The following is a 23,162-nucleotide window of genomic DNA, read 5'->3' as shown; positions in this document are numbered from 1 at the left end:
ATATTTATAACAAGATAATAATTGTGGTCAAAGATGGTGTTAACAAGATTTTAACACATTTTTCTATTTCTGTGTTTTTAGACTATTGATTTAAATTTTACAAAATGTATTTTTCTTGTCTGCTAATGGCAATAATATTCTGTACCTCATAGACTGCTATGAGATTAAATTAGATCATGTAAGTATAGTGAATTACAGTCTAGAGAGAAGCATTAAATTGGTTATTTTTCTGGTCTTAGACTGCCTTTTCCCTTTATAGTGAAAAGGAGAACTTGAAATTCAGAACATAAACAATTATTATAATAGTAACAAATGGTTCTCACATTTATATTATGGAATTTAAAATAGTTTCTGATGTAGGCTTACTTCAACCTGTCACATTATCTTTGGTGTTTGATTTAGTTGATAGCAGAGCTTTTTGTTCCAGTGAAACACCTTCTATTCTTTTATAATCAAGCAAAGTCAAACAAGATTTGTTGCAAATGATATTTATACTTTTGGTATGTTAAAATTAATATGCTTTCTTTTAAAAAACACTCTAGTATTTACCATGCATTGCCATACAGTATCTGCATATTATATATACAGTAAAGATAGACATAGTAAGTAGAAGGAAGGAAAGAAAGAGAAAGAGAAAGAAAGAAAGAAAATGGAAGCAGGAAGAAAGAAAAAGAGAACGAAAAATTCATAGATTTCTCTCTATATTTTTATGCATGTGCCTTCTGTCTCTGTGTGCATTTCTCTATACGTAATTACGTACTAAGGAAAAGCAAGCAAGTTACTCCTATTTGTGAGGTTTATCCCTAATTGTACTATTGATAAAAGTAAGCCTTTGGGGAAAAAAAATCACTTTGGCATTTTGGATTCCTACTGAGAGAATGGGGATTAAAGAATATACTTATAAGAAAAAAGGAGGTTAGAACTAATCCATAATTATAGCTTATGAACATTTACAAATTAAAGCTAATTTGTAGACCTAAAGTCTTATCATAAAAATGTTTACTCTGCAGAAGATATTTCTTTGAAAAAAAAATGCTATTAAGCAAGAATCATTCTGTACCATATTTGGAATCCACTATTTTAATTTAACTTAAGACAGGTCTGTCATAAAATTTCTTTCTAGAGGTTTTGGATAGGTAATAAAATAATTTGATACATGTATCAGTTTTGTAAAGTGTTAGACCTAGTGTTGATAATCATTAAGACAGATTTTTTTCAGTATATAAATGATTCGTTTGAAGGAGATGATGTGTTTGGGGGAAATTTTGTTAACTTTTTTCAGGATCCAAGAGTATCATTTAACAAATGGTTACTGCCTTTTCCCATCAGAAATGGCCCATTACAACCAAGCCATGTATCATACATTAGGTAAATACAGTTCTTATTTTGTTGATTGAGCTGGAAAAATTTAAAACCTTTTCAAAAGAGGACAAAATGAAGAAGTAAAGAAGTGGGCAAAAAATTCAATCTACTGCCACTCTGTAGTGCTTGGTAAGTCATTAGCTCATGTTCCTTTCACATTAGCCAACTTTACATTGGTATACTACCATATTTCACAGCATTTATCAACCCACAGACATAGTCAGAGCAGTAAGAAATGTGCTCTTCATTGTTGATCAGAAGAGACAATTATAATTTCTAGTAAATCTCTATCAAAGTCAGTGAAGTGCAAGGCAAGCAAAAAAAGCCACTTCTCCAGGGTATGCCTTTTCAGCAAGATTTGACAACTTACAAAGAATTATCTGAAATGGATGATCACGATCATTATGTGTCTATCACACAAGTGCTAAATGGATGTGTACTACATGCATCTTATAAGAATGAGGAAGACATTTCAAGGATATTGGATTAAAATAATTTCAGTGACCTTGTAGCCTCATAAGTAGATATTCAAGACCATCCTGTCTTTTAATTTAACCTGTACAAATGAAAGTACAGTTTAAGAACTGCTTATCATTTTCAACTTACACAGTATATTCATCTATACCAAACAAAAACGTATTTTTATTCTAACACATACATACACCTATAGTAATTCAGAAACTCTAGAATTCTACAATTTCTGATGTAAAGAAAATGAGGTTCTTGATAATTTAGAATCTAATATTCATCATGAAAATTATATAACAAATCCGGTCACGGAAATTAACAATTTTAAGTTATATTTTTATAGGTACTATCAGAAGCAGGATTTTAATTAAACATTTCTGATTCTAATAGCTGTTTGGAGGTTTTGGAAGTAGTAATTAATAAGTTAACAATTAAACAAAAATAATAATAGAAATCTTAACATGTAAAGTTGCATTTCAATTTCACTTTTAAAAGCCTATAAAACTATGACTTTAATTTTTTTGTGAAATTCTTTGATTTTTTGAGGTAGACCTCATTTTGAAGCAGATCTCTTTGGCCAAGTCAAATTTTACAGTTTTAGGGAAAGCCCACTAAAGGACTTACAGAACAAGAAACTGAAAATGGTGGTTATGGCTGAAGTTTATGAAGCTAGAATGAGTATTACCGTGCAACAGCTCAGCCCCGGGAGTTGGTGAAGAATAAGAAAGTCTAGCGTGCTGCAATACATGAGATCACAGAGTCAGACATGACTGGGTGACTGAACAACAGCAATAACTCAGCCTAAGTTTAGAATGATACAATCAAGCTCACTTAATGCTATTTCATACCAAATGTGAGGCCCAAAATTTAAGGAATATTTTTGTCAGTTGTAACCAAAATAATCAGAAATATTTAAATTATCTCTCATAGACACAGATTTCCACAAACAGATAACAAATGCTTTGTCATATATTGATGTAGTCTACTAGCTCTGAAGTCTTAAAGTAAATGACAATCCAAAGACAATGGACACAACTAGCAACCAGACCTTGGTTTCTAACATTATCCAGCAAAAGGAACCAGGAGTCTTTGGAGTAGTGGCTGTTTCTAGACTGGGGCAATAAATATATATAATACAACAGTGTGCAGCATTTTGTTGTGCCATAAAGTAAAAAAGTGCTAAAAACAAACAAATAAGTAGATGAAGGTATGTCAAAGGAGCACATGCTCCAACAGAGTCTCTATCAATAGATAAAGCTGAAGCTTGTGTAAGACAAAATTTTTAAAAAATGGTACTGGATTATAATCCAAGTTATAAACTACATATCCATGAGTCCATTCTGATAAAAATTAAGGTTGAATAAATTAATAGATGGGAGAGAAGAGATAAATCCTCCATGCATTTATGTTGCTACTCCACCATCAAGGAGAAGAGGATCCTTTCATTTAAAGACTTCCAATGAATATCAATTGTCAAAAATCATGTACATAGCCATGATATTGTATGATGAAATGGTGCTTTATGTTGTTTATTTCTTCCCTAAAACCTGTATCTTCAATTTTATCAAGAGAAAAACATCAACCAAATTCCAATAGGGGAGCATCTTACAAAATGCTTGACTGTTACTCCTCAAACCTGCTAAAGTCAGTAAAAATGAGGAAAGTCTGAGAAATTAGTACAGTAAAGAAGGGCTTAAGAAGACACGACAACTAAATGTAATGTGGTATCCTGAATGGGACTCCAGAACAGAAAAATGAAATTAGGTAAAAACCAAAAGAATATAAATAAAATAATGACTTCAGTTAATAATGAAGTATTAATATTAGCTTATAATTGTACCAAAATATATTAAAGTGAGATGCTAAATGCAGGATAGATGTAAACTCACCATTCTAGCTTCTCACTTTTTCTGTAAATCTAAAACTGCTTTAAAAATTAAATATTAAAAGTGGAAATATAATAATGTATGAAAAATTTCAGCATAGGTGCTTCATAAATACAAGTGAAATCTAGAGACTTCTGATGTTCTGCCTTCTATAATTACAGTAGGTATTCTCTAGAAAATTGTTACCATAAAAATTGTCTAAGTTTGGGAATGGCTAGATAAAAGATATAATTTAATAATTCTTGTATTATTCTATATGAGGTACAGCTTGTGGTTTGTAAACATTATTTCCCATGAAATAAATCAAGATCTTTTTGGAGAATGATTTGATTCCAGCTCCAGTCAATGAATACACAAGATAAGCTTGAGACATATTGTTGTGCCTAAAAGCAAAGAAAACAAATACAATAGTATTCTATCCAAGGGGCAAAGGAACAAACTTATTGCCTCAAAGACCCTCATGATGGTTAATCTCAGCATTGTTCAGAGGAAACTTACAATGTCAACTCTAGGAGGAGGTAGCTTATTCTACAACTTATAGGATCTTAACAGTTTATTTCAATAGGATTCTAGTATGGAAGTAAGTTCTATAGGCATTGTTGTTATTGTTTAGTTGCTAAGTTGTGTTGCCTCTTTTGTGACCCAATCAATTGTAGCCTGTTATGATACTCTGTCTATGGGACTTCCTAAGCAAGAATATGGAGTAGGTTGCCACTTCCTTCTGTAGGGGATCTTCCCAACCCAGGGATCAAATCCACATGTCTTGTGTCTCCTGTATTGTAGGTGGATTCTTTACCGCTAAGCCACCTGGGAAGTCATTTATACATATTAGACCCAAGAAAATTAAATATGAATGGGTGAGACAAACAGCCTGGATTTGGAATTTAATGTATAAACAAGTGAGAATGACCCTAACAGTTTACTTTTTATTTAATTGAGGCTTAGATTCAAAAGTGGCTCTCTAAAGTATTTGGAGCAACAGGAATTCTATTCCTTGTTAGAGGGAATAGAAAATGGTATAGCCATTTTGAAAGGCCATTTGTCAGTTTCTTGCAAAATTAACATACTCTTAATGATACAGCAGTCTAATTCCTTGGTATTCACCCAAAGGAGATGAAAGTTTTTGTCCACATACAATCCTGCACAGGAATGTTTATAGCAGGTTTATTTAAAATTGCACAATTTTTGGAGCAACCAAGAGGTCCTTCAGTAGGTGAACAGACACACTCTGATAAATGAAGACAATGGACTATTATTCAACACTAAATAGATATGAGATATAGAGTGACTAAAAGACATGGAGAAAGCTAAGGTGCACATTAAATTAAAAAAAAATTGAAAATATACTTACTGTATGATTCCAAATATATGACATTCTAGCAAATGTGAAACTCTGGAGAATTTCATGGATGGAGGAGCCTGGTAGGCCACAGTCCATGGGGTCGAAAAGAGTCAGACACAAGTGAGCGACTTCACTTTCACTTTTCTGGAGACAGTAAAAAGATCAGTAGCTTCCAGGGATGTGGGTAAGAAAGAGATGAAAAGGTGAATAGAGAGGATCTTATGAGCAGTGAAAATACTCCATGATGATATAGTAGTGGTTACATGTCATTTGTCTGAACCCATAGAGTGCACAACACCAAGAGTGAATCCTAATATAAACTATGGACTTTGGATAATAATAAGGTGCTAATGTAGGTTCATCAGTTGTAACAAATGTACTATTTTGTGGGAGTAGTCTATAATGGGAGAAGCTCTGTATGTATGGAGGCCAGGGGGTAAATGGGAAATTTCTGTACTTTTCTCTTAATATTGCTGTGAACCTAAAACTATTTAAAGAATAATCATAAGGTATTTAAAAATATGACCTCCCAGTTAATAAATCTGAGATGCCAAAACTTCCTTGAAAACTAATATTAACGCTTTGGAGGACAAGAAGAGTCTTCGAAAAACTTTGAGGTGATTATTTTCTTTAGACTGGGATAAAGGTGAGCTATGATATTATAAAACTATGGTCTCTGATTCCCATGGGTTCTTGGAATGACAATGGAAAGTGTAAATTCCTTACATGTCAGAAACTATCACAATTGCCTTTGATAAGGCTATAGTTACCTTGGTGTACAATAATTGCAATAAAAACAACAATGTATTTCTCTAAAATAATTATAAAAATTAAAACTATATATTTGTCTAATCTGGTTAATGATAAATAGAAGTTTTTTTATCATTTATAACTATTCTTTATCTACAAAGTTTTTATTTTTTATTATAGAGAAAATATGATATGTACTTAAATTTATAAGTGTATCATGCATTACTATGTCGTACAGCAAGTTTCTAGAACTTTTTCATCTTGAATTACTGGTATTCAATACACTTTGAGCAGTAACTTTTCATTTTCCTAACACTCCAGCCCTGAGTAATCAACATTTTACTTTATATTCCTATGAATTTTAATATATTAGATGTACCATATAGGTGCAATTTATTGTAATATTTCTTGCTTGTTTCACTTAGTGTAATGTCCTCAAGGCACAGCAATTCTGAGGTATATGACAAGATTCCCTTCTTTCTTATGACTGAATAATATTCCATTGAAAGTACATACCACATTTTCTTTACGCATTCATCCATTAATAGATATTTTGTGCATTTGTTTAGAGGCAATGCTTCAGTTTTCACCATTAAGCAAAACGTTAATGTCCTTCCCTCTTAGTTTACTGAGTATTTTTTTATCATGAAAGTGCACTGAATTTTATCAAATGCCTTCTCTGTATCTTTTGCAGTGATCATGTGATTTTAATCCTTCCTTCTGTTAACGTGGTATATCACATTGATCAATTTTTAAAATATTGAGCCATTCTTATTATCTCAGGGACAAATTTGATTTGGTAATAGCTCATGATTATTTTAATGTGCTGTAAATTAAGTTTTCCAGTATTTTGTTGAGGATTTTGCATCTAAATTTATCAGAGATATTGGCAACAGTTTTCTTTTCTTGTTATGTCTTTTTTTTGGTCTCCAATAGTATGGTAATACCTGCTTCATAAAATAAATTTGGAAATGTTCATGCTTCTTCAGACTTTTGAAAAAATTTGAGAAAGACTGATGTTAAATCTACTTTACATGTTTTGTATTATACATGGTATATGTGTGTGTTTGCTAAGTTGTTTCAGTCATGTCCGACTCTGTGAGACCCTATGTCTTATAGTCCCTCAGGATCCTCTATCCAAGAGGATCTCTAGGAAAGAATATTGGAGTGGGTTGCCAAGCCCTCCGCTATACATGGTAGGCTACTGCTGCTGCTAAGTCACTTCAGTCGTGTCTGACTCTGCATGACCCCATAGATGGCAGCCCACCAGGCTCCCCCATCCCTGGGATTCTCCAGGCAAGAATAATTGAGTGGGTTGCCATTTCCTTCTGCCATTGCCTTTTCCGATACATGGTATACATTGGTATAAATACTATACAATAATAGAATTCACCCATGAAGTTGTCTAGTCCTGAGCAGTTATCATTGGGAAATTGTTAGCTACTGAGTCAATCTTCTTACCAGTAATATATCTGCTAAAATTTTCCACTTCTTCCGGATTTGGTCTTGGTAGATTTTATGTTTCCAAGTTCATCTATTTTTTTTAAGTTATCCAATTCCTTGGCATGTAATTATTCATCTTACTCTCATAATCATTTGCATTTTTGCAAATTTTATCTCATGTGTATATTACTGTGACCACTATGAAAATTAAGATATAGAATATTACCATCACAAGGACTGCTCAGGCTACCCTTTTAGAGCCACAGCTACTTGTCTCTCCATCCTTTCCCTCTAACATCTAGCAAGCACTAATTTATTCTGCATTTCAATAATTTTGTGATTTTGAGAATTATATAAAATAAATCAAAAAGTAGTCTGCTTCTTCATATTGGATTTCTTTATTTAGTATAATCCCCTTGAGGCACATCCAAGTTGTCAAAAATATCAATTGTTCATTACAATGTGGCATTTTACTTTACCACTCACCCACTGAAGAACATTCCAGTTTAGGGATATTGTGATAGTTCACTTCAGTACAGTCGCTCATTCATGTCTGGCTCTTTGCTACCCCATGGACTGCAGCATGCCAGGCCTCCCTGTCCATTACCAACTCCCAGAGTTTATCCAAACTCATGCCCATTGAGTCGGTGATGCCAACCAACCATCTCATACTCTGTCGTCCCCTTCTCCTCTCGCCTTCAATCTTTCCCAGCATCAAGGTCTTTTCCATTGAGTCAGTTCTTCGCATCAGGTGGCTGATGTATTGGAGTTTCATCTTCAGCATCAGTCCTTCCAATGAATATTCAGGATTTATTTCCTTTAGGATGGACCGATAAGAGCTCATTTCAGTCTAAGGGACTCTCAAGAGTCTTATCCAACACCACAGTTCAAAAGCATCAATTCTTTGGTGCTCAGCTTTCTCTGTAGTCCAACTCTCACATCCATACACAACTAGTGGGAAAAACATAGCTTTGGCTAGACGGACCATTGTTGGCTAAGTAATGTCTCTGGTTTTTAATACACTGTCAAGGTCGGTCATAGCTTTTCTTCCAAGGAGAAGGCATATTTTAATTTCATGGTTGCAGTCACCATCTCCAGTGATTTTGGAGTCCCTCCTTCCAAAAAAATAGTCTCTCACTGTTTCCATTGATTCCCCATATATTTGCCGTGAAGTGATGGGACCAGATGCCATAATCTTAGTTTTCAGAATGTTGAGTTTTAAGCCTAGTTTTTCAATCTCTTCTTTCACTTTCATCAAGAGGCTTTTTAGTTCTTCTTTGCTTTCTGCCAGAAGGGTCGTGTCATCTGCATATCTGAGGTTATTGATATTTCTCCCAGCAATCTTGACTCAAGTTTGTGCTTTATCCAGCCCAGTGTTTCTCATGATGTACTCTGCATATAAGTTAAATAAGCAGGGTGACAATACACAGCCTTGATGTACTCCTTTCCCAATTTGGAACCAGTCTATTGATCCATGTACAGTTTTAACTGTTGCTTTCTGACCTGCATACAGATTTCTCAAGAGGCAGGTCAGGTGGTCTGGTATTCCCATCTCTTGAAGAATTTTCCATAGTATTGTGATCCACACAGTCAAAGGCTTTGGTGTAGTCAATAAGGAAGAAATAGATGTTTTTCTGGAACTCTCTTGCTTTTTTTGATGATCCAACGGATAATGGCAATTTTATCTCTGGCTCCTCTGTCTTTTCTAAATCCAGCTTTAACATCTAGAAGTTTACAGTTCACAAACTGTTGAAGCTTGGCTTGGAGAATTTTGAACATTGTTTGCTAGCGTGTGAGAAATGAGTGCAATTGTGTGGTAGTTTGAGCATTCTTTGGAATTGCCTTTCTTTGGGATTGGAATGAAAACTGACCTTTTCCAGTCCTATGGCCACTGCTGAGTTTTCAAACTTACTGGCATATCAAATGCAGCACTTGCACAGAATCATTTTTTATGATTTGAAATAGCTCAAACTGGAATTCCATCACCTCCACTAGCTTTGTCCGTAGTGATGCTTCCTAAGACCCACTTGACTTCGCGATTCATAATGTCTGTCTCTAGGTGAGTCATAACACTATTGTTTTTATCTGGGTCGTGAAGATCTTTTGTTTATAGTTCTTCCTTGTATTCTTGTCACCTCTTCTTATTCTCTTCTTCTGTTAGCTCCATACCATTTCTGTCCTTTAGTGAGCCCATCTTTGCATGAAATGTTCCTTTGTATCTCTAATTGTCTTGAAGTGATCTCTAGTATTTCTCATTCCATTGTTTTCCTCTATTTCTTTTCATTGATCACAGAGGAAGGCTTTCTTATCTCTCCATGCTATTATTTGGAACTCTGCATTCAAATGGGTGTATCTTTCCTTTTCTCCTTTGCCTTTCACTTCTCTTTGTTTCACAGCTATTTGTAAGGCCTCCTCAGACAATCATTTTGCCTTTGTGCATTTCTTTTTCTTGAGGATTGTCTTGATTCCTGTCTCCTGTACAAAGTCACGAACCTCTATCCATAGTTCTTCAGGCACTCTCTGTCTCAGATCTAATCCTTTGAATCTATTTGTCACTTTCACTGTATAATCATAAGGGACTTGATTTAGGTCATACCTGAATGGTCTAGTTGTTTTCATTACTTTTTTTCAATTTAAGTCTGAATTTGTCAATAAGCAGTTCATGATCTGAGCCACAGTCAGCTCCCAGTCCTGTTTTTGCTGACTGTATAGAGCTTCTCCATCTTTGGCTGCAAAGAATATAATGAATCTGATTTAGTTATTGACCATCTGGTGATGTCCATGTGTAGTCTCCTCTTGTATTTTGGAAGAGGGTGTTTGCTATGACCAGTGTGTTCTCCTGGCAAAACTCTATTAGCCTTTGCCTTGCTTCATTCTGTAGTCCAATGCCAAATTTACCTGTTACTCCAGATGTTTCTTGACTTCCTACTTTTGCATTCCAGTCCCCTGTGATGAAAAGGAAATCTTTTGGGGGTGTTAGTTCTAGTAGGTCTTGTAGGTCTTCATGGTACCATTCAACTTCATCTTCTTCTGGTGTTACTGGTCAGGGCATAGACTTGGATTACCGTGATATTGAATGATTTGCCTTGGAAACGAACAGAGATCATTCTGTTGTTTGAGATTGCATTGAAGTACTGCATTTTGGACTCTTTTGTTGACTATAATGGCTACTCCATTTCTTCTAAGGGATTCCTGCCTGCAGTAGTAGATATAATGGTCATCTGAGTTAAATTCATTCATTCCAGTCCATTTTAGTTTACTGATTCCTAAAATGTCGATCTTCACTCTTACCATCACGTGTTTGATCCCTTCCAATTTGCCTTGATTCATGGACATAACATTCCAGGTTCCTATGCAATACTGCTCTTTACAGCATCAGACCTTGCTTCCATCACCAGTCACATCCACAACTGAGTGTTCTTTTTGCTTTGGCTCTGTCTCTTCATTCTTTCTGGTGTTATTTCTCCACTGATCTCCAGTAGTATGTTGCACACCTACCGACCTGGGGAGTTTATTTTTAGTGTCTTATCTTTTTGCCTTTTCATACTGTTCATGGGGTTCTCAAGGCAGGAATTCTGAAGTGGTTTGTCATTCCTTTCTGCAGTGGACCACATTTTGTCAGAACTGTCCACCGTGACCCATCCATCTTGGGTGGCCTCACACGGCATGGCTTAGTTTCACTGAGTTAGACAAGGCTGTGGTCCATGTGATCAAATTGCTTATTTTTCTGTGATTGAGGCTTTCAATTTGTCTATACTAATTTTTATGTGAATATAAACTTTCACTTTCTTGGAATAAATACCCAAGAATGAAATTACTGGATAGTATTGTAGTTATATGTTTGGCTTTATATAAAATTTCCACACTATTTTCCAAAGCAGTTGTTTTATCTTATATTCCTACCATCAGGGTATACATGATACAGTTTTCAATATCCTCTCCAACATTTGTTGTTAACACTATTTTTAAAGTTCATTTTAGCCATTCTAATAGGTTTGTAGTGATACCTTATTGCTGTTTTAACTGTATTTTTTTTTTAAGTATTCTGTTCCATTGATCTATGTTCTACCCCTTCACCAATACAACAGTCTTCATTATTATAGCTATATAATAACACTGAAGAGATTCATTCCTTCAAATTGACTCCTCTTTTTCAGAATTGTTTTAGATATGCAATGTCTTTTGTCTTATCATATAACATTATAATAACCATGCCCATGTCTAAAAAAATCTGGTTAAATTTTTGATAAGAATTTCATTGTCTGATATTAAATTTGGAAAAATGGAGATTTCTGTACTCTTTAATCTTTTAAACCATGAGTTCCCTTTCTTTGTTTTCATTTTTCTTTAATTCATGCTATGTTCAAAATGTTAGTTAAAATGTTTATTAAATTATTTTTAGTCCTGACTTCCTTATTAGCTGAAACTTCTAACAATATCCTGAATAGCATGTTGATACCTTGCCAGTACCATAAATTTAGCATGTGCAATTAAAAAATGTCAGAGTGGAAAGACAGAGTAGGAGGATGCTGGGATCACTTCCCCCATGAACACATCCAAATTGCACAACTACATGTGAAGCAACTCTCACTAGAAACAGCCTAGAGACTGCCAGTCTCTTCTATGACTTAGGCAGTAAAGAAAGATTCACACAGAGTCTGATAGGAACAGAGGACCTGTGATCCATAGTATGGTCAAGAACCTCACCTCTTGTGGGGAACCCAGAAAAGGAAGGGGATACAATGGGCCCAAGGACCCTCAGTGAAGAGTGAGAGATTCAAGCCACATATTAGCTACCCCATACCAGGGGTCTGATGTCAGGAAGATGAGTCTTCTTAGTTGGCCTGAAAACCAGTGTGGGTTACCAGAGGTCTGTAAGAAACCAGGACTTTGCTCTTGAGACTGTCTGGACACCCTTGATTACTCCTGATCCCAGTGTGGACTGCAGATTAAAAATTATCTGGGACTCTGGTGAGTTTTCTGGGACCACATTAATGCACATCCCAGACCATACCAGATACCTTCTCTAGCCTGTCTTGTTTTGGTGCTGCTCCACAGTATGGCAAAGGTTGCCATTGCTAAGGAGAGTGCACACATTTAGAGGAAATTGAACCAGCTCAGACCTGACCCAGCCTCAGATAATTGCAGAGGCAGCCATTGCCAGAGATTACATGAGCACCCATTTTTATGATGAGAAAAACTATGTCCAGGATGGAAGCTAATATCATCTGCAGGAGTGAACTCAGCTCAGCAGTGTGACATCAACCCCTCTAGCACCTAACCCAGTACCTAAGAAAAGCGCACTCAGTGAGGGAAAAAGTGAATCCAGTACAAAATGCATAAGCTGTAAGACCCTTGTCATTTCCCCAAAGAGGAAGCTATCATTACACAGGAGAGGAGCCTATCCCCTTAGCCTTCTGGGCTAGCCTTTTGTAACCCTAACTCACCTCTGAAAAGAAGATAACTGTCACTGAGCATAGGAGAAGCCCTGGCTCACACCTGACTCTGGCGTTTTCCCTTCCATCTCCTGCACTAGTTCACACCAAGGTGTTGGCTATCAGTACAAAACAGGAAAAATGTGTCTTTCAGTTTAAAACAAGTAGGTATAAGTATAGGGCTTCCCAGGTGGCTCAGTGGTAAAGAATATTCATGCCAATGTAAGAGATACAGGTTTGGTCTCTGGGTTGGGAAGGTCCCCTGGAGAAGGAAATGGCAATCCATTCTAGTATTCTTGCCTGGGATAGCCCATGGACAGGGGAGCCTGGTGGGCTACAGTCCATGGGGTCGCAGAGAGGGAGGCATAACTGAGCAAATATGAGTTACATATATGAGATCCATAGTAGCCACACATCAAAAACCTATAATGGATGCATAAATCTTAGAGAGAAAAGAACACAAACATAACAGTAAAGAGAATAGTCAAACCACAAGGGGAGAGACTAGAAGAAGAATAAAAGAATAGATAAAAACTACATAAACAACTTTAAAATAAGTTATAAAATGTCAGCAGACTAAATACTCCAATCAAAAAACATAAAGTGGTTGATGGGATTAAAAAAAATTGTGTATCTATATGCTCCCTATAAAAAACACTTCAGTTCAGTTCAGTCGCTCAGTCGTGTCCGACTCTTTGAGACCCCATGAATCGCAGCACTCCAGGCCTCCCTTTCCATCACCCACTCCCGGAGTTCACTCAGACTCGCGTCCATCGAGTCAGTGATGCCATCCAGCCATCTCATCCTCTGTCAGCCCCTTCTCCTCCTGCCCCCAATCCCTTCCAGCATCAGACTCTTTTCCAATGAGTCAACTCTTCACATGAGGTGGCCAAAGTACTGGAGTTTCAGCTTGAGCATCATTCCTTCCAAAGAAATCCCAGGGCTGATCTCCTTCAGAATGGACTGGTGGGATCTCCTTGCAGTCCAAGGGACTCTCAAGAGTCTTCTCCAAAACCACAGTTAAAATGCATCAATTCTTTGGTGCTCAGCTTTCTTCACAGTCCAACTCTCACATCCATACACGACCACAGGAAAAACCATAGCCTTGACTAGACAGATCTTAGTCAGCAAAGTAATGTCTCTGCTTTTGAATATACTATCTAGATTGGTCATAACTTTTCTTCCAAGGAGTAAGCATCTTTTAATTTCATGGCTGCAATCACCATCTACAGTGATTTTGGAGCCCAAAAAAATAAATTCTGACACTGTTTCCACTGTTTCCCCATCTATTTCCTGTGAACTGATGGGACTGGATGCCATGATCTTTGTTTTCTGAATGTTGAGCTTTAAGCCAACTTTTTCACTCTCCTCTTTCACTTTCAACAAGAGGCTTTTGAGTTCCTCTTCACTTTCTGCCATAAGGATGGTGTCATCTGCATATCTGAAGTTGTTGATATTTCTCCTGGCAATCTTGATTCCAGCTTGTGTTTCTTCCAGTCCAACGTTTCTCATGATGTACACTGCATAGAAGTTAAATAAGCAGGGTGACAATATACAGCCTTGACGTACTCCTTTTCCTATTTGGAACCAGCCTGTTTTTCCATGTCCAGTTCTAACTGTTGCTTCCTGGCTTGCATACAGATTTCTCAAGAGGCAGGTCAGGTGGAGTGGTATTCCCATCTCTTTCAGAATTTTCCATAGTTTCTTGTGATCCACACAGTCAAAGGCTTTGGCCTAGTCAATAAAGCACAAATAGATGTTTTTCTGGAACTCTCTTCCTTTTTTGATGATCCAGCAGATGTTGGCAATTTGACCTCTGGTTCCTCTGCCTTTTCTAAAATCGTGTGGTCCACTGTAGAAGGGAAAGGCAAACCACATCAGTATTCTTGCCTTGAGAACCCCATGAACAGTATGAAAAGAGACACTTGAGACAGAGCAAAAGACACAGACAAATTAAAAGAGAGAGGAAGAAAAAATACATTCCATGTAAATAGAAATAAAAAGAAAGCTGGGGTAGCAAAACCTAATCTATACTAAAAGACATAGAAATGAATTAAATAACCAAAAACTGTGGTGTTACATGTCATATTAGTTTAGTTGGACTTAATAGATGCCCACAGGACATTACATATCAGAACAAGAGAATACATTCTCCTGGTTATACTACATCTTAGGCCACAAAAGAAAACTTAACAAATTTAAAAGGATAGAAGTTACATCAAGCTTTTTAGTTGTGCTTTTTTTCTTTCATTTTCTGTATTCATGTGTCTGTGTTTTTCCCATTTCTTATAATTGATTTCTAGTGTCATGCTGCTGTAATCAAAATAGATGCTTAATGTAACTTCTATCCTCTTAAATTTGTTAAGGCTCTTTCTGTGTCCTAGACCCCAAGGACTGCAGCACACCAGATTTCCCTGTCCATCACCAACTTCCAGAGATTACTTAAACTCATGTCCATTGAGTCAATGATGCCATTCAACCATCTTATCCTTTGTTGTCCCCTTCTCCTCCTTCCTTCAATCTTCCCCAGCATCAGGCTCTTTTCCAATGAGTCAGCTTTTTGCATCAGGTGGCCAAAGTCTTGGAGCTTCAGCCTCATCATCAGTCCTGGTAATGAATATTCAGGACTGATTTCGTTTAGGCTTGACTGGTTTGATTTCCTTTCAGTCCAAGGGACTCTCAAGAGTCTTCTCCAACACCACAGTCCATAGCATCAATTCTTCAGTGCTCAGCTATCTTTTTTGTCCAACTCTCACATCCATATTTGACTACTAGAGGGACCTTTGTTGGCAAAATAATGTCTCTGCTTTTTAATATGTTATCTAGGTTTGTCATAGCTTTTCTTCTAAGGAGCAAGTGTCTTTTAATTTCATGGCTACAAGTCACCATGTAGTGATTTTGGAGCCCAAGAAAATAAAGTCTGTCACTGTTTCAATTGTTTCCCCATCTATTTGACATGAAGTGATGGGACTGGATGCCATGAGCTTAGTTTTTGACTGTTCAGCTTTAACTCAACTTTTTCACTTTCCTTTTTCACTTTCATCAAGAAGTTCTTTAGTTCCTCTTCAGTTTCTGGCATAAGGGCAGTGTCATCTGCATATCTGAGGTTATTTTGAACTCCAAATAATTTTTTAAAATTTATATTAAACCCCAAAGGACCTTGAATCACTGAAGAAAAGTTAAGGAAAAAAAAAAAAAAAGAACACAGCTAAATGTATCATTACTTCAGACAGATTATTGTACAAAGCTACAGTAAACAAAACATCATGGTACTTGTACAAAAACAAACACACTGATCAATGAAGCATAACAGAGAGCTCAGTAATAAATGCAGATACATTTGGTCAATTAATCTATTACAAAGGATGCAAGAATATGCAATAGGAAAAGACTGTTTCTTCAATAAGTGGTTTTGGGAAAACAGAAAAGTACATGTAAAAGAATGAAATTAGAACCTTTTCTCAAACCATATACAAAATTAACTCAAAATAGAATAATGACCCAACGTAAGACTGGAAATCATAAAACTTTTAAAAGACGACTGTGTGGATCACAATCAACTGTGGCAAATTCTGAAAGAGATGGGAATATCAGACCACCTAACCTGCCTCTTGAGAAATCTGTATGCAGGTCAGGAAGCAACAGTTAGAACTGGACATGGAACAACAGACTGATTCCAAATAGGAAAAGGAGTATGTCAAGGCTGTGTATTGTCACCCTGCTTATTTAACTTCTATGCAGAGTACATCGTAAGAAATGCTGGGTTGGAAGAAACACAAGCTGGAATCAAGATTGCTGGGAGAAATATCAACAACTTCAGATATGCAGATGACACCACCCTTATGAAAGAAAGTGAAGAGGAGCTAAAAAGCCTCTTGATGAAAGTGAAAGAGGAGAGTGAAAAAGTTGGCTTAAAGCTCAACATTCAGAAAATGAAGATCATGGCATCTGGTCCCATCACTTCATGGGAAATAGATGGGGAAACAGTAGAAACAGTGTCAGACTTTATTTTTTTGGGCTCCAAAATCACTGCAGATGGTGACTACAGCCATGAAATTAAAAGACGCTTACTCCTTGGAAGAAAAGTTATGACCAATCTAGATAGTATATTCAAAAGCAGAGACATTACTTTGCCAACTAAGGTCCATCTAGTCAGGGCTATGGTTTTTCCTGTGGTCATGTATGGATGTGAGAGTTGGACTGTGAAGAAAGCTGAGCACCAAAGAATTGATGCATTTTAACTGTGGTTTTGGAGAAGACTCTTGAGAGTCCCTTGGACTGCAAGGAGATCCCACCAGTCCATTCTGAAGGAGATCAGCCCTGGGATTTCTTTGGAAGGAATGATGCTCAAGCTGAAACTCCAGTACTTTGGCCACCTCATGCGAAGAGTTGACTCATTGGAAAAGACTCTGATGCTGGGAGGGATTGGGGGCAGGAGGAGAAGGGGCCGACAGAGGATGAGATGGCTGGATGGCATCACAGACTCGATGGACGTGGGTCTGCGTGAACTCCGGGAGATGGTGATGGACATGGAGGCCTGGCATGCTGTTATTCATGGGGTCGCAAAGAGTCAGACACGACTGAGCAATTGAACTGAATTGAACTGAAGCAGTACACTCTTTAACATCAATTTTAACAATACTTCTTTAAGTCTGTCTCCTCATGCAAAGGAACCAAAGCAAAAATAAGCAAGCAGGGCCTAATTAAACTTAGAAGATTTTGCAGAGAAAATAAAACATTGAAAAAACCAAAAGACAGCCTACTACTAAATGGAAGAAAAATTTTGCAAACTACATAATTGATAAGGGTTAATATTTAGAAATATATAAACACCTCATAAAATTCTATATAAAACACAGCCTGATTAAACTGGGCAGAAGACATGAATGGACATTTTCCCAAGGAAGACATGCAGATGGCCAAAACACACATGAAAAGATGCTGAACATTGCTAACCAGAGAAATGTAAGTAAAAACCACAATGAGGTATCACCTCATATCTGTCAGAACGGCTGTTATCAATAACACAGCAAATAACAAATCTTGGTGAGGATATGGGTAAAAAGGAACCTTAGTTCACCACTGGTGGGGATGCAAATTGGCATTGCCACTATGGAAAACAATATGGAGTTTCTTTAATTAAACAAAAAAATAAGACTATCATACAATTCATCAATTTTATGTCTAAAGAAAATTAAAACACTAATTTGAAAACATACATGCACCCTAATGTTGGTAGTAATTTTATTTACAATTTCTAAGACATGAAAGCAACCTAAATGTCTATCAACAGATGAATGGACAAAGAATGCATTGTTTACATTTAAAACATGATATTACTAAGCCATATCTAGAAAGTATGAAATTTTGCCATTTGCAACATGGATGAACATGGAGGATTTATTAATATGTTTAGTGAAGTAAATCAGACACAGAAAAGCAAATGCGATATATTTTAATTTATATGTAGAGTCTAAACTATAACAAAATTAAATGAATATAACAGAAACAACCTCACAGATACAGAGAACAAACTTAGAGTTAACAGTGGGGGGATTATAGATGGTGCATAAGAGTAGGGGATAAAGAGATATAAACTACTTGTAAAATAAATAAGATACAGGGGTGTATTATGTAGCACAGGGAATATAGTCAATATTTTATAATAACATTAAATTGAGTATAATATACAAAAATCACTACTTTGCACACTTGAAACTAGGATAATATTGTAAATCAAGCAAATATTAATAGAAAAAGATCTCTGCCCTCAAGCAAACTTCTGTTTTTCTGTTTGTTGACAGGGTAATTTCTCTGTTACTTTTTGCAATATTTCTCTGTGCTCTTTCATATCCAGTCGGTGTCAAATGCTATTGAATGACCTTTAGTACAATTTTTTTTTCAGCTCTTGTCCATTCTCCTTTCAACTAAAGCAACTTAATTTCAACTCTTTTTTCAAACTATCCCTGACCACTAATGGAGCCTCCTAATTGACAGGCACTTCAAATGTCTCTCTATTTCAATCTACTCAGAACTACATTACAAACTTTCATTCAAGAAGATAAACTCTTTTCTATGCTGTTATAACACAAAAAGTTGGTGATTGGTTTTAAAAAGGAAATCTGGCCAACTAATTAGGATCCTCACACTTCTTTGTTTTTAAAAAGTTCGTACCAAGAAGTAAACCAAGAAGATATAGAACCTTAAAATAGGCTTACTGCGGTTAAGTCACTTCAGTCGTGTCCAACTCTGTGCGACCCCATAGATGGCAGCCCACCAGGCTCCCTCGTCCCCAGGATTCTCCAGGCAAGAACACTAGAGTGGGTTGCCATTTCCTTCTCCATAAAATAGGCTTAAGTCTCTCTCAAAAGCGGTTCTATTGACATCTCATTTCTATTAAAATCCCTGTAGTTTGAGGAATGGGAGGAAGAAAAGGGCAGAAGGAAAGAGTGTGGAGTTTTGTGTGTGTGTGTGTTTATGTGGTTGTTTAAGGAAGGAAACTAAATCGTTGGGTTGCTGGGCTGGTCCATTAGAACAGCAGACAATAGGTCCTTGAAAGAGTCTGTGGAGTTGCCCTAACCTTGAATAACTTGATCAAAGTATTTTTTCTCCCTCATTGAATGGCACAGTGAGGAGTTTCTAATCAGTATGATTGATTTTTAACCCATAGGTGTGATTTTTCAGAAATCATAGACGATTACAGAGAATTTAACTGGCAGATCTCCTGAGGAAAGCTGTTCTCCCACAGCTGATTCGGTGCACAACCAAGCCTTTAGTTTCTCGGAGGAGTTTTGATTGAGGATTCAGGCCTCTGGCTAGTCATGCACTTCATATACCCTATTCCTAGGAGCCCTCAAGGCAAGGTCCCTTGATCTGAGACCTTTAGCAGAAGTCCTCTCCAGACTCCTCTGCTGAAACCTCCTTATGATGAGCATGTTGGCCTGGCAGGGGGATAAAGACACTTTTATCCTCTGACTTGGAAGCCAGTAATTTCCCACTTGTAGCTCTCTTGCATCTCCCTCCTTCCACCTTTGTTGCTGTTGTTCAGTTGCTCAGTCACATTCAACTTTTTGTGACCCCATAGACTGCAGGATGCCAGTCTTCCCTGTCCTTCACCATTTCCCCTAGCTTTGCTCAAACTCATGTCCACGGAGTTGATGATGTCATCCAGCCATCTCATTCTCTGTCACACCCTTCTTCTCCTGTCCTCAATCTTTCCCAGCATCAGTGTCTTTACCAAAGAGTTGGCTCTTGCCTCAGGTAGCCGAAGTACTGGAGTTTCAGCTTCAGCACCAGTCCTTCCAATGAATACTTCATTTAAGATCCAGAAAACTGCCAGAGCATTTTGTCCAGGGTTCCCTCAACAGTGAGAGGATCTTCTATTCTCCACTGGCCTACCTTATCCCCAGCTGATATGCCTTTCCTACGGAAAAAAAGGGAACAGGTATTCTGGCATTTACTTCTGTTTCAGTCTCTTGCTTATATCATGGCAGTAAGTGATTAAAGGCTTAACTTTCATTTTTATCTTGTTACTTAAACTGGCAACTCTGACACCTGGCATTTCTGCTTACTTTCTCTCCCCCAGCTTACCTGAGTTCCTGACATAGATGTCAGGGGGAAAGGGGCCACAAGAGGAAATCTCCATCTTCATCAGAACCTCCCTCCCCACTTTCTTAATTCAGTCCCCTTGAGAGCTTTCATATTGTTATTTATTAGTTCTACATATTACTAACCTCTGGTTCTGTTTTGAATCTTTAATTTCCATAGTACTTTTGGAATGTTTTGGTCAAATCCCTTTCCTGCTACCACTCTACATGCTTTATCAACATTTATTTATTTTTGATTTCTTCTATCTTTTAAATAACATACAAAACTTCATATTTACTCTCAGATTACGAACTTCTCATATAATAATTTTCAATCATAATGAAAATATCCTGACACCCTAGATCTGATATGGGATCCTTAAGTTGTTTTGTGGGTGGGACAACAGATCCTGGTACTATGGGGATTTTTCTGAGAGAATCTCACTCCTTATATTTGCTCATTTCCTGTGGAATTAACTGTGAACTCTTCCACCAAGAATTTTAAAAATGCTATAATGTGTTCGCAATCCAACTTTTCTAGTTTTGTCTTATAATTGCCCATTATATGTAACTTAGGCTCTGGTAAAACTGAATTATAATTAGTGCTCCTTCCTTACTCCAAACCATGTCCAATTGAAATTATGTCTGAACTCTAATATCTGGCTCAAGTATATATTCATTTACAGGCATTCTACTTCAATATGAAATCTCATAGAAAATTTACACATTTTATAAAATTTATAATCTGATTGTATCTTTGTCCTTTTGTTGCTTGTCAAATTGATTTTTATACTTTTCACGTGTGTAATTGAATGTACTTTTATTCTGTAATGGGTGATTTTTGAAAAGTCAGATTATGAATACAGATATAGGTATCTAGGATCTTAGAACTCTGACAAATGGCAGGTAATTCATGACTGCCTGGATAGGTGGACGTTTCTTAGTCGGAGTAACGATACTCTGTAAAATTACAACATTAAGAAAAAAAACTGAAGGGAGATTGTGGATGGCTAGACAATAAAAACTGTTATGAGTGCTATTCTCTAATAGTGGATGGAAGAAACCAGATTGAGTATGGAGACAGAAATTTTGCTTTGTTTCTAGGTTAGGAACAGAAAGGACTTCTACAGAATATGAAAATTAGCCTAAAAATAGGTACAGACTGATTCAAGGGTTTCTGATTCTGTTAGCAGCAGCTTTGCCGTTTCCAGTTCTCTCTTTTCTAGTTCAGGTGTTCACTTCCTTCCTTCTTGGTTCTTGGCTCCTCCCCCAGTTATGGAGAGATCACGGGATAATAGACAACATGGGCACAGCAGTTTGGAGTCTGTTTAGTGTCCCAGGAAACCTTTAATGTCCTCTGATCTCAGGGAATCCTTTTCTGTGGAGTATTTAAAAGACAATTTGAAGTCTGTTTTCTCTATGTCTGAAGCCTGAACCAACATTTACAATAGTCTTTCAAAGTAAAGTTTCATTAAGCGTTAGGTATATAAAATGTTAGTTAATAGTCTCAAAGCATTGCCTTAATAACATTCCACCAGAGGTAAGTGTGCAGATTTGATTAAGAAGAAAGGTGTTATAGCAAGAATAAGTTGAGTGTAGAGAAATCTTTCACATAGAAAGTAATGTTTACTAAAGTAAATTATAGAATTTTACTTACCAGTAAATAGCAATATATTCATTCACCCACATATTAGAACAAAATATCTATTAAATCTATACCAGTTTAACAGAAAATATGTACCAATAATTATTCATAATTTCAAGGCTTTTTAAGGTTCTGAGAAATAAATTGGAATAGAAATTTCATAGATTAATTCAGTAAGTAATCTTCACCCCCCAAAATTATAACTATTAGTGGATAAATTATTATCCTTTTTCTTCCTTTTGTATGAAATAATCTATCTTATTTGAATGTCAGTTATATATTTCTAAATATATGATATGTGTTAAGTGATTAATCTTGTGCTAAAATAAATACATAATATGAAAATCATGGGCTTCCCAGTTGTCTTTAGTAGTAAAGATGCTTGCCAATGCAGGGGATATAAGAGACATGGGTTCAATCCCTGGGTCAGGAAGATTCCCTGGAGGAGGGCATGGCAACCCACTCCAGTATTCTTGCCTGGAGTAACCCATGGACAGAGGAGCCTGGCAGGCTATAGACCAGTGGGTTACAAAGAGTCAGACACAGCTGAAGTGACTTAGCAGCACACACCTTCAAATCATACAATTAAATTTGTTCAGTTTATGTGATTTATGTTTATAGAGTGATTAAGATATATATAGTGGAGAACTTACTCTCAGTGTTTAAGGGCCTTCAACCTACTTAGGATGATATTTATGTTCCTGATGAACAAATAAATTCAACTTTTACTTAACAGTAATCGATACAGTAATGGAGAAAAAATCTGTATACTACTGTATACTAGCTGGCAAGTCCTTTTTATAAAATTAATGACAAATCAAGGTTCTATGGAATTTCATTAATTTTGATATCTCTCAAAATTTAATTAAGAACAAATGTATACTTGAATTCTGATTAAAAATAAATTTCACAAATTCAGGATCAGAGAGAACATGACAAACTTTAAACGTGAAAATTATATTAAAAATTTCATGGACAAGATAAAAAATTAATAATGGAATGAAATTACTGAAATGAATTTACATATTTTTAGATGCTTCATTTCTTCACACATTCCCCAAACAATATTTTCAACTTCCTACATATGCCAAGTACTTAAAAAATTAATAAGATACAGATTCTGTCAAAAATAGTTGGATCTTCTTAAATCAAAATATATAAAACATAATTGTGTGAAGAAGTAAAAAAAAATGTCACTAGATAAAATTAAGTGACTAGAAACAAGTCAGTCTAGATAGGGTTTAC

Source organism: Oryx dammah, unplaced genomic scaffold, assembly GCF_014754425.2.
Source record: "Oryx dammah isolate SB20612 unplaced genomic scaffold, SCBI_Odam_1.1 HiC_scaffold_24, whole genome shotgun sequence".
NCBI classification, from domain to species: Eukaryota; Metazoa; Chordata; class Mammalia; order Artiodactyla; family Bovidae; genus Oryx; species Oryx dammah.
The sequence above is the reverse complement of the archived record's forward strand: the minus strand, read 5'-3'. Positions refer to the sequence as shown.